General features: G+C 34.9%; 1 protein-coding gene across 5 annotated transcripts in view; it reads right to left on the bottom strand.

Moving 5' to 3' along the window:
- The window catches only part of NRIP1 (nuclear receptor interacting protein 1), a 90,574-nt gene that overhangs the window by 36,447 nt on the left and 40,063 nt on the right, over positions 1–14,064 (bottom strand). For 3 of the 5 annotated variants that reach the window (XM_081139176.1, XM_081139175.1, XM_081139174.1), the window contains exon 3: positions 6,626–6,738. The exons of 1 other annotated variant lie outside the window; for it this stretch is intronic. The gene's annotated coding sequence lies outside the window, so the exon portion shown is untranslated. Of the gene's footprint in view, positions 1–6,625; positions 6,739–12,912; positions 13,121–14,064 lie in introns of all 5 variants that reach the window. One more of the 5 variants, XM_081139177.1, reaches the window with a different exon arrangement.

Here is a 14,064-nt window from a genome sequence, read left to right on the forward strand (position 1 = left end):
AGAATGGCAGCCACTTTAGGCTGCAGAACTATCACTCAAAGGCAGGGAAGAGCAGAGTGCGATACAGGAAGGGGTGGTCCAATGTGACTAGAGATTAGGCTGGAAGCACAACTGGGACCAAGGACTCTGAATCAAGGCTATGCCAAGGAGCTGGCCTTTATCTGGTGGGCAGTGGAAGATTTACAGGCCATGGTATGATTAAATGCATGTTAAAAAACAAAAAACAAAAACAGAATTGTTGATGACTTTGGAGGAAAGAAATTGAGACAAAGTAGTGCACAGTAGAAAACAGTCAAAATAAGGTAAGGGCAGGGCAGTTGAGAAAAAAAGACAACTAAAAAACAGTGAAGGCTGGTCTGAATATTTTAGAAAGCAATTTGTATCATAAAAATCATGCTATAAAATAGGCTATTTTTAACAGCAAACTCATTAAATCAAAAATGATGAAAATAATTACTATATCTCAAAACCACATTTGTAAAACACTATGTTGACATGATGTACGAAGTTTCAAGAAAACTAAGAGCTCCTATAGAGGTACTTAACAAAGTCAGAATCAGATTCTGTGGAGATTTTAATTTTGTACATTTCAAATAATCTACATGAAGCACCAGGTAAGGATTTTGCATTAAGAGAGCAACAAGTACCTCTTGAGAGCGGTGTGATGGCATATTTCCCTTGGCTGTGAGAGAGACAGGTCTGGCTTAAACCATAAGGTGGTTGCGGGAGCTAAGAGCTTCATCTACAAACACTAACGAGAATAAAATAAACTCAGACATTAATTGAGTGCCGACTATGTTAGGACATGGAAGTAAAAAACAGAAAGTCCTCAAGATTTAATCTGCTTTGGGTTTCTAGTTTATTACTCACAATGATAAGTCCCTAAACTACAGCTCACACTGTGACGGGAGCACACAATAAAAAGACCATGAGTAAAAACACTACTGGGCTGTCCGTGGGTGAAGAGCCGGAGCTAGTGGCCATCCTGGTCACCCATGCTGCTGACAGTACACAATGCACTCCCAGGACTCTCTGGGAGGGCCCGGGACCCGTGTAATTCGAAGAGAGTCGTCAAATACTCTAGAGACTGACTGTCCTGCTAAGACCTCAGAAAGAATTTAACAGAGTATCAGCCAAGGTAAGAGGGTGGGAATGAAAAAGAACGGGAGTCACTAGGGCCAAGTAACTATGTGCCAGAGAGCAGACTGTACTCTCAGAAAAGGAGCCAGCATCAGGGATCAGATCAGGTTGAGGCAAGTGGAGGGGAAAGTCAAACAAAGGAGAGAAAAAGCAAAGGCTTCCAAGGGAAGACTTCTTGCTCCCTGAAGAAGTAAACTCTAGTCCATAAAATCATTAAGAAAATGACCAATCCTCCCACCCCCCTGGAGTAAGAAGAATCATCACAGGAGAGGTAGTTAGAAGTTCACAAGTCGTTAAAAGGGCTAGCACTTGAAAGCCAGGGTACTGACAGGGCAAAGCCAGGGTACTGACAGGGCACAACTAGGAATGACCTTACCAAGTATCCACAAATAAAATGACTTCTCCTTGAGTAAGCATCTCTGTCTCATAGCTGCCAAGCCAACACTGGTAACAGGTTCCAGCACATTTTATGTCTAGACATTAATAGAAGGGTGGGTAATATGATAAGCCTTGCAGATATTTTAAAAACCTAACAATTTTATGAATCCACAAACACAAGAGCTAGGTTAAAACATTATTAAAATAAAAATACAAAATATTCTGTTGGCAGTTAGACAAGTACATTCCTGTAAAGCAATGGTTCTCAAAGTGTGGCCCATGGACCCCAAAGATCCCCACAATCCATTCAGGAGGCACCTGAGGTCAAGACTATTTTCATAATACTAAACTGTTATTTCCTTGTTTGTCTCTTTCTCTCATAAGTGTACAATGGAGTTGTCCAGAGGCTACAAGATATGCGTCCTACATCCCTGCATATTCCTGTGTTTTAATAAGTTTTTCAGTTGGTTTATAATATAGTAAATATCAGTTGATATGACTGTCATAAATAAAAGCTCTCTTGGGTCCTCAATAATTTAAGAGTATAAAGGGGTCCTGAGACCAAAAAGTTTGAGAACTGCTGCTAGTCTACTGAAGTAAAGCATCAAGAAGTGCAATGTTGGTTTTAAGCTTCAAACAAAATTTCTAGTTTTTAATTTTCAAAAATTTACACAGTAACTATGCCAGATAAACACTTTCCTCTGTGCAAAAATCTTCCCAAGATCCAAGTGTAAAAAACAAAAAAAATGATCTCTTTAAAAAGATTAGTAGACTATGGGGGATATGAAACATCTCCCATCTCAGCACACAGTCAGTGCTATTCTAAATTTACCATGCAAGAATCAACAAATCCACAAATACTTATAAAGAAGCTGCCTTATATCAAAAGCTGAAGGTAGATAACTAAGTGATAAATGAGCCCTTGGTGGGTTCACATCTGTCAGGAAAAATATGATCAGCAATATAGGGAGCTACTATTACGAAAAGGCATGAACAAAGTGGGAAAGGCATGCAAGGCAAATTGTGGAGAAGACAGTGAAAGGCAGGGAACCTTTCTTAGTGAGGCACCCCTCAGAGGTGGCACGTGAACTGACTCGCAATAATCAAGGCTTTGCCAACTGGAAAAGGGGCTAAAATGCATCCTTTAGGTAGTGAAGAACATCAGCCTAGCAGGCAAGCACAGCAGCATACAGTACATTGTAGAAAGTTTGAAGTTAAAGTTTGAGTAATCAGAAACTTTTATAGAACTTGACAAAGTAATTTGATGTCTGTTGAGTTTAATGGTAAAAGATTGGTACTTATAGTTTATATTTCTTTTTCATAATTTCCAATCTGTCATACATAAGAAGCTTTTACAAAATACAATAAAAGTAATTTATTTAAAAAATAAAATGAAAACAAACAAAACTGGTCCTTCATCACAGATACTTTGAGAAGCTCGGAGAACCAGTGGCAAGATGGGGGGGGGGGGGGAGGGACAATAGCAGGAGATAAAAGCTTCAAGCTTATATAGACTGTACTATCAATAATTTTTCTATAAGTAGATGTAAAAAAATAATAAAAGAAGCTTGAAAATTACTACTATCTCTCTAATGCAGAATGGGGAAATTCTAGTTATTTAAATAAAATGCATAATGGGCTCTACTTTTAGACTCACACTAACTTGTGCAAACCGCAGGCAGCATGGTTGAAGGGCAAACGTAGCAGAGTGTCAAGGAGAATATCAGGTTCACCACAGTCAGTTTAAGTGAAAAAGACCAGGGACTGTGTAAGAAGAGAAAGTGAACTGACACTCTGATCAACCCATTTTAAAATTATTTTAATTATTTCATTTGAATTCTTTCATGGGAGAGAAAAAACCTGAGTTGATATGGAGGCTTGGTACAGTGGGGAATTTCCACCCCCACCCCAAATGAGGTTAGTTATATTAAGTAAGGTATTAAGTAAAAGACTTAAGGAAAATCAATTATTTAATGACACTGAATTTAGAAAAATGTTAATTATATTAATGTTTCCTATTGCAACAGTACATTAGGGTTGTTTAAGGAAGGCCTATTACTTTTTGATGGTCATTATGCTATTGAGATTGCTGAGTTATTTTGATCAGAGAAGTAACTAGCAAATTGGAGTTTTAGGAAAATCTGGTGGCTATGAGAGACTGGGGTGAGGAAATAAGTAAGGAGGCTTAGCAGCACAAACTCTACAGATGAGAAATGAACTCTGAACCAAGGTGCTTGCTGTGGGAAAGAGAATTAAAGAGTGCTTGGGAACAATGCTGGAAACTAACAATGAATGTTTTGAGCCAAGCATCCAAATTTTCTTGCCCATGAAACCAGGGAAACATCAGTGAGATAGACAAATTAGTTTATAGCAGTTAATCCCAACTAAAATGACTCACCAAGATTTTCAACAGATCTGATTGACTGTTTCACTAGTACCATGTTCTCACCAAAGCTTTGTGTAGTTTAAGTGTTTTCAGAGTGTTATTTCTTAAATTAAAAACATTACTTTGAGCAGTGTTTTATAAAGTTTGGGGAAGGCATTCTATATAGACAATTAGCCTCACTTCACCAATCTGATAACCCAATCTGTCAGAACCAGATGAGTCACTGCCATTTTTGTCTCTTCATACAGACACTTCTATACCTGACAAAAAAGTTTTAACCCTTAACATACGACATCTGCTGAAATTGTCATCAACAATTTAATTGAACTAGAAAGAAAATATACAATAAAGAACTCTTTCCAGTGAGAAATCATGAGATAAAATAATAGAAACTCCACTTAGTGAGAAAATGAGTATATTCAAGTATTTAAGCTAAACTGATTTATGGTCAGTTACCTAATTCTACCTGAGTTATTCACTATATTTTGTATTATCAGTATTTATCCAAATTAGCTAATGAATGTTACAATGAGATAAACAGTAGAGAAAGAATATGGAGTCCTATGAAATATAACAATGGGTGATTTTATTTTGTTAGTTATATGGGATGACCATTTCAAAGGGGGGAACTAACAAGTGAATTAGACACTAAGAAGCTTTATAAACACCTTACGCTTTATATGGTTTGCAGTGCTCATTTCATCAAATTCTTGTCCTTTTTTTCCTAATCATCATCTTTGGCGTCTCATTCAGATGGACACTACTATACTCAAATATATAATGTGGCTATTTTTGAAGAATAGCTGTTTGGCAAACTACAGTAAAACCTCGCGGAATATATCAGCTCAGTCTTCAACTACATTCTATTCAATACTAGTCTCTGGAGACACAGATACAAGGCCCTCCTTTTGGAGGCTCCTCCTTGGAGACGCAATCCCCTGGCTGAAGGGAGGCGAAGGATGCATCATGATTCAACTTCTGCAAACGTACGTGACCATGAGCTCCTCATTCAAAGAGAAGAACTGTTCAATGGAACACATTTTAGAACACACACACTTCTAAAATTTTGAAATATTTTTAAATATATGTAAATAATATAATCACCAATAATTCATTTTTACACGTTTTCAAAGTTGTTCACTGTATATTCTAAATACTCTGTCTTCTTTTCTATCTGGGAGAAAAATCTAAATTTGATCATATTTCAAGGACAACTTATCGGCTATGTATATTTACCAGCTGGCTATCTATAATTTATTTATCCAACTGTCATAAGTCGTCATTGGTTACTTGGTAAAACAAGGGTGCTGACAAATTAACAGAAACACAAAAATATGCATGGTTATAATTTTAACAAAATTAAAAGTTGAGAACTGGGGTTTAATACCTACTGTGTTTCATCATATAATATAAAAGCTGATTTTGGTTTATCAAACAGTCATAAACATATAATCATACCTGAATGAAAGAGTGCTTACTATTTACAAATAAAAGTCTGGCTGATTTAAAGTCTAAATTTAGAGAATAAAATAATATATGAATATGTGAAAAATGACTAGAAACCAAATAATTTTATAATTACAAGATTAAATAGTTTGTCTTTTTATTTCATAAATATAATGTTTTTAAAGGCTTTCTCGGTGAATTATAAGAAAGGATAATCAGAGTGATTAAAATATAAGAAGGGTGATTAAAATAAACACCCTTCTGAATATAATCAGAATAGCAAAGGAGTTAGTACTGCCGTTGTACTGACCATATAATGCCTACAGTAAAAAACAAGTTTGGCTCGAAACTGCCATCCCCCTTTGAAGCATCATGGTCCATTAAAATACTTGTGAAGTTTAGGATATTCTATCTGCTTTCTCTTGTGAACAGTTTTCAGGTAGCTGATTGAAAGTAAACTCTTCACAACGAATGGTAAGTGCAATAATCAATCACTGTGTCTTTTCCCAGTTTACTTGGGTTGCTTCTGCCCTGGCAGAAGCAGTATAAGGTTCAAGAGTTTAAGACATGACAAATTCATTATAGGTGGTAGCTACACTAGAAAACAGGGGCGCTAATCCAAGTAGCATTAACCACTCAGTCATCTCTTTCTGTTGCACTGCCCACCTACTGGTGTTAATCAGATTATTTTATCATTTCTCAGAAATGCTGATACACTATTTGCCTTGTAAGAGGTAATCATTTTATATAACTCAAAAAGTAATCACTGACTTAGACTATAATAAACCCACAACAACCAAACATGCTTCTATTTTTCTTCAAAACAATAATTAACTTTTTATCTGAAATCAGATTGCTATTGCAGGTTTTGCATTAACTATCCATTTTCTCTGGGTTTTTTCTGTAAAAACAAATTAAATATCACCAACACAAATACTATTTATTTCAAGATTCCCAACTCTTCTCTCCAGAAGTAACCTACATCTTTGAATTCTCAATAATATTTTTGTTTCTTTTTTATAGCATTTAACCACTTTTTACTGCTTGATTAAATTTATTTATCGATATTTATCCTTTCCCTCTAAGTTCCTTAACTATAGAATTGTATCTCGCTCACTTTTTAAAAAAACACTGCCTAATGAAATAATTTGCACAGATAAAACACAAAATACAAATCTGGTTATTATAAGCTAATTTATAACTTCAAAAGGACTGTCTAAAATATATTAAAATCACAATGATTAAGCCTTAAGAACTCAGGAAAAATATTCTCACCGTCTTGTCTCCAAGGTTTGAGTCTCTGCTTTCTGAGAAAGGAAACTGAGAAGGCTGTTGAAAGTAACTCTGATGTCATCTGGAGTCTTCAGATTCCCCGCTCCTCCTTCAGTCTAGGGTACATGTTAAGAGGAGAGAAAAAGATACTTGGCCATCTATTCCAAACCAAATTCTGGAATATGTTTTGTAAAGTTCTGTAGAGTTTTCCTAGTACCTTTTCTTGATATAGAAGTTCAATATAGAAGTAGTCCTTTGACAGAGAAATACAGATTGTTTATGAAATATAAATTGTCCATTAAAGGAAAGGAACAGATCTTTGCTTTCTAGACAATACATTAATGTGATAAAAGTAGATGCTTCAAGAAAACTAACTAAAAAAGGTCTATAGTTGCTAGGATACACTTATTAACCTTTGTTAATTTCAATTTCTGTCAAACTAATTCAATTAAATTACACTTAAAAATTCTAACTCCCCCCAAAGGTATATTAAAAAAAAAAGGGAAAAAACAATACCTATAGTTTCTTCCATATTAAGCTTTTCCTGTTTCAAAATACTATCTATGTAACCTTTCCAGCACAAAATTTATAATGAATATCAAATGCCTCATATGTCCATAGAAAGACTTATACACCAATGTCCAAAGCAGCTTTATTTTTAATAGCCCAAAATTGGAAACAACTCAAATGCCTCTCACTAGGTGAAGAAAATAATGGTATGTCCGTTCCTACAATGGACTATTTACTATTCAGAAACAAAAATGGATACACGATTGATATAAACAACATGGATGAATTTAAAAATCAATTATGCTGAATGCAAGAAGCCGGACAAAAAGGAACACAAATTGTGTGATTCCATTTACATAAAACTGTAGAAAATGCAAATTAATCTATAGGGAGAGAAAACAGATCATCAGTTGCCTGGGGATGGAGAAGTGAGGTGTAGAAAGGAGAGATTACAAAAGGGCATTATCTTAATTATAGTGATAGTTTCATGGGTGTATACATATGTCAAAACTTATCAAACTATAAATAAGTACAGTTTATTACATGTCAATTATACCTCAATAAAGTTAAAAAAAACCCAAATTTTGAAAATGTTATATGCCCTTTAATGTAGCAATTCTAAGTCTAGGATTTACCCTAATGAAAAAGAAATGAGGACAATACAAATACTGAGCCATCAGAATGTCATTATACGCATTATTTCTAATGTAAAAAAAATTAAAACAGCCATTAAACGTCAAAATAAAAAGTTTGGAACTAGTTAAATAAATTATAGTGGGACACTATGCAGCCATTAAAATATGTAATTATAGTATATCACTCCATGTAACATTATATAATAAAAACAGGAAAAAAACATTATGTTCAGTAGAACTGAATTTGTTTCAAAAGCATACAAAAGTAAAAGTAGCAATTATTTCTGAATTTAGAGGTAATTTTAATTTTTCCTTTTTGCTGAGTTATAGTTTCTAGTTTCTTTACAATAAACATGTATTACTTTGGTAATAAATAAAATAAATTAAAGAACAAAATTAGCAATAGTCTATAATTGTTCATTCCCTGGTCTAAGTATAAAAGAAGCCCTCATAAGAAGTGGTGTACATTACAGATTCTAGGCTGTCATGTCACCCCCACCAGCAAGGTACCACACAGTAGTGAGCAAAGGGCTGGTCTGACAGGATGAACTAGAGTAGTAATTAGTAAACTACATTCTTTACCAGTTACAAGGTGCTTTCCTGGACATGACCTAATTTGATTTTCATAACTCAGTGCAATGAGCAAAGAATGCATTACCCCATTTTCTAGAGGGGAAACAGACTGAGCAGGACCGGTTAAATGTAATGCACCGAAACTATAGATCTTGGACTCAAATTGGGTCTGGATTATAAATTCTGATAGGAATTCTAAGAGCAGTAGGGAACAGTCACTTTTCCTGATTATTTATAAGGCAGTGATTTACGTGCGAACTTAAAAATAACGATGTTTGCAATCATATTAGTATTCCTATTAGAATATGCCAGAGCTTTAGGAATTCTTCAAATCTTCAATACCCAACCTCGGAAGTTTCAATCAAGGCAACCCCATCTTGCCCCTTGTCAACACTACCTACCAAAATACTGAGATTCAAGTGGACTTTAATTCAGTTTTCAATTGCATTTCTTTCCTTCTTGAAAAACAAAGGTATTACCTTTTATTTTAAAGTTGGAAAAAGGCAGTAACCATAACTACAATTATGAATGCTGCAAATAGTGACCTACAAGTTGATGCCAAAAGTTTTAACTTAATGGTACTTTAAAATACTACCTTTTGGGCCAAATCTCTTTTGGTATGTGAGCAGATAAGAAACAGTCTCCAGACTGACGAATCTCTGAGGCAAGGGGTTGGGTGGGGTGGGTGGGGAGAGATTAACCAAAGAATTTATATGCATATAAGCATAACCTAAGGACACAGACAATAGTGTGGGGAAGGCCTTGGCGGGGTGGGGAGGTGGAGGGCGTCAATGGGGGACAAAGGGGGACATCTGTAATACTTTCAATAAAGATAAATTTAAAAAAAAGAAAACAGTCTCCAAATAAGGTGTATTCAGTAAAGAAAATGGCCAACTCTGGACCAAAGTAAAAGTACACATTTACAGAGGAACATTATTAACGACCTGGTCAGTATTTGCTGACGAGGCCTCAAAGCATAGGGGACCCCTTATAGCTACACTCTTACCAACACTGCCAGGACTACAAGAGACTGAAAGGTAATGCTAGCTCTCATTTACTGGGCACTTACTATGTGTCAGACACTGTGCACAGGCCTTTACATACATGATCTTAAAACAACATTATGAGATGATTACTATCACGACCTCATTGTATAGATGAGGAAACTGACTTTCAGTTTCCCCAAATCACAAAACTGGTAAAAGCTTAAAGTAGGATTCAAACTCTGGCACGTTTTCCTTGAAACAAAGATGGGGAGTTGGCAGTCCTCTGGAAGATAAATCGTGGCTTTTTTCTAGTACTACCCACTTACGATGGTCTGAACTCAGGCAGTGCGAAACACCTGGTCACGGTGCATCAAGTTCAAGTCTACATTTTTCACATGAGCAGTTAAAAATCTCCAAAGCCCACAATTTGTATCTGATTTTTGTCATAGTCTAGCACTGTTTTAATGGTTCGTCTCTATTAAAGCAGTTTTAACCTTTTTGAACTACACACATATGATCACATGAAATATAAAAAGAAAATTATTTAAAATTAGTTAAAGATAATATAAAATAGACTACTCTCACAGATTAATATTTACAAACTGTCTTATATTAATAAACAGGTAAATCAGCATTAAATCTAAGTCAATGAAACTGAATGTGCCAGATGTGTTTTGAATCATGAAGACAGGAAGCATGTCTACAAATAAGAAAATGTTTAAATAATTTTGTTATAATTACACTGTAGAACAATAGACAATCACTAAAATATATGTTTCCAGAGAATATGTAATGACAGACATGGTAAAATGACCACACAGTGATGCTGAGAAAGATATTAAACTATCCATTTGTTAAACAAATTTTAGGGACTGTGCACTGTCCTAGGTGTTGGAATTGCAAAGTGAACAACGCAAGTGCAATCCCAAGTGCTGAATGACTAGGCCTTCTGGTTATTTAGATATCTGTTTAAATGTCATTTCCTTGGAAAGATTTTCCCTCACCACTTTGTAAAGTAGCTTCCTCTCTACCTCTTACTTTGTTTAAACTCTTTATTTTATTCGATTTCTGTGTCAAATTTTTCTCTCTGTATCTATTGAAATACGTGGTTCTTGTTCTTTATTCTATTAATAAGGTTTATTACATTAATTGAATGTTTCAATGTGAAAAACAACCCTTCCTTTCTGAGATAAATGCCTACAACTAGCACCATACTTAGTGGTGAAAGACTGACTGCTTTCCCCTCTAACACTGGGGAAAAGGCAAGGATGTCTGCTCTAGCTACCACCGTTCAACACTGTACCAGTCTACTCACTGCAATCAGGCAAGAAACGTAAAGACATACAGGCTTCTTGAAAAAGAAGTTACAGAGAAGATATTTGCAAACAACAGCTCCAACAAGAAGTTAATATCTAAAATGTATAAAGAACTCATACAACTCAACACCAAACAAATTCTAATTTAAAAAATGGGCAGAGGACCTAACAGACACTTCTCCCAAGAAGACATACAAATGGCCAACAGATGTATGAAAAGATGTTCAATCTCATTGGCTATTAGGGAAATGCAAATCAAAACTACAATGAGATACCAACTCACATCTGTTAAAATGGCTATTATCAACAAGACAGGTAATAACAAGTGTTGGAGAGGTTGTAGAAAAAAAGGAACCCTCATTCACCGCTGGTGGGAATGTAAACTGGTATAGCCTCTATGGAAAGGAGTATGGAGATTCCTCAAAAAAATTAAGAATTGAGTTATCATATGACCCCATCCCTCTTCTGGGTATCTATAGGAAAAATTTGAAGACATTTATTCAGAAAGATATATGCACCCCTATGTTCATTGCAGCATTAATTACGGTGACCAAGACAAGGAAACAACCCAAGTGTTCTTTGACAGATAACTGGATAAAGGAGATGTGGGGACATGTAAACAATGGAACACATATGGAGATAAAATACTGCCATTTGCGACAACATGGATGGACCTTAAGACTATCAAGCTAAGTGATATAAGTCAGAGAGAAAATGTTAATAACCATCTGATTTCACTCATATGTGGGATATAAAACTGAAACTCAGAGACACAGACAACATTATGGTGGTTACCAGAGGGAAGGGGGGTGGGGGAGTAGTAAAGGGTAAGGGGAGCCAAATATATGATGACGGAAGATGATTTGACTTTGGGTGGTGGGCACATAATGCCATGTACAGATCATGTATCACAGAATTGTATACCTGAAACCTACATAATCTTACTAATCAATCAAATGTCACCCCAATAAATGTAATTAAAAAAAGAAGTCCTAACTATATTTATTTGCAGACAATATTATCTTGTATATAGGTAATTCTAAGGAATCTATGAAAAAGCTACAAAAATTAATAAGAAAATTCAGAAAACTTGCAGGATACACAAAACCCGCACACAAAAATTAATTTCTCTATATTAAAAATAACCCAGTAATAAAATTTTTAAAATTCTACTCACAATAGTAGTAAAAAGAATAAGTGACTTAAGAGTAAATTTAACAGAAGTGTAAAACCCATACTGAAAACTACATAACATTGTTAAAAGATATTGAAGAAAATGTAAATAATGATACATTCCATGTTCACGGACTGGAAGATTCAATATTGTAAAGATGGAAATTCTCCCCAAATTCATCTATCAAAATCTCTTTGTGCTTTTTTTGTAGAAATTTATCCTAAGATATATATGAAAGCATAAAGGCCTTAAATAATAACTCAAAATGGCTAATAGTTTGACTTGTAAAAGCTAAAACTACAAAACTTCTAGAAGACATAGGAAAAAAAATCTTGTGATCTCAGGTTAGAGAAAGAGTTCTTAAAAATGAACAACAAAGTACAATCAATTATAAAAAAAATTGAATTTCACCAACTTCTTAAAAAAACATCATTTAGGTAAAAGATAAGCCCCAGAACAAGAGAGAATATTTACAAATCACATATATAGAAATGTAAAGATCACATAAAGAAATGGTACTCAGCATATTAAAACCCTTAGACCTCAATTATAAAAAGAAAAACAATTTTTAAAAATTACTAAAGATTTAAAGACACTTCACCAAAAATACCTAAATGTTTAGTAAATACATAAATAGATCTCATCATCATTACCAATTAGAGAAATGCAAATAAAGCCACAATGAGATCCACTACATATCCACTAGAATAGATTAAAAAAAAAAATTAAAGACTAAAAAGTTCAAAGGTTTGGGAAGACAGGGAGAAACTGAAACTCTCATACATTTTCCACTTTGGAAAACAGTATGGCAGTTTCTTAAAATGTTAAACTTATACAGATAACCACATGACCCAGCAATTTCCCTCTTGGGTATCTAACCAAGAGAAATAAAAACAAATGACTGAACAACCCAAACATCCATCAGCTGGTGAAGGGACAAGAATAAAGGGGCAACCAAAATAAAAAGTAATGAACTAAAAATTCATGCAGCAGAATGATCCTCAGAAACAGAATGCTTCGTGACAGAAGCTAGATGCAAATACTCTATTTGTATGATTCCATTTATATATGAAATGCCTAGAAAAGTCAAACTTACAGGGAAGGACAGCAGATCATCGCCCAGGACAGGACGAGGGCGCAGAAGCTGACTGCCATGGGCATGAAGGAATTCTGCGGGGCGATGAAAATGCTCCAATACTGTGCTGTGCTGGCGGCTGCACATCTAGATAAGCTCACTCAAACCCATCATTCGGAACACTCGGGACGGGTGAACTGTATGGTATGTGAATTATAACTCAATAAGACTGTGAAAAATAAAAATATGTGCTCAATAGAGAATCAAAAATTGCTTTAAAATAAATCTGATGTATGTCATTTCTCTCATTATTTAAAATAATCGTAATTTAATATATATAATAATAATTACTCTTTGGAGAATGTAAAAGTAGACTTACAATGACTATTCACCTCTCTCACTCTGCTGGTGGAGATATAAAATGGCACAATCACTAAGGAAAACAATTTGGCAGTTCCTTAAGAAGTTAAACACAGAGTTACCATCTGACTCAGAGATTCTTACTCCTAGGTATAAAGAGAAGGGAAATGAAAACTACATCCACATGGAAATCTATAGCTGCATGCTTACAACGGCATTATTCGTTAACAGCCTAAAACTGCAAAACCTAAGTGTCCACCAACTGATAATGGATAAACAAAATGAGGCAGATCCAACACGATGGAATATTATTTAACCATAAACAGGAATGCAGGACTGCCACACGCTACCACTATGATGAACCTTAAAAGTTATTATGCTAAGTGAAGGAAGCCAATCACACACAAAAACCAAAAATATATATTGTATGATTCCATTTATGTGAAATATCCAGAGCAGGCAAGTTCAGAGACAGAAAGTAGATTAGTAAGTAGTTGCCTAGGGCTGGGCGTGGGGGAGAATGGGAATGGGGAGTGAGTGCTAATGGGTGTGAGGTTCCTTGTTAGGCCATGAAAATGTTCAAAAATTCAATGGTGGTTGCTGTATACCTGTGTGACTATAAAGAATGCTTTAAAAGGGTGAATTTTATTGTATGTGAATTATATCTCAATAAAACTGTAAAAAAGATGACTTTTTACCTAGTATTTAGTAAAGCATCAAAATAATTTCAGGGTAAAAACCTGGACTTCTAATCTTATTTGCTTTTGAGCATGTCCAACATTTATCTGAATAGGTTTGTTTGTATTCAATTAT

Source organism: Miniopterus schreibersii, assembly GCF_964146895.1.
Source record: "Miniopterus schreibersii genome assembly, chromosome: 5".
In the NCBI taxonomy this organism is placed as follows: domain Eukaryota; kingdom Metazoa; phylum Chordata; class Mammalia; order Chiroptera; family Miniopteridae; genus Miniopterus; species Miniopterus schreibersii.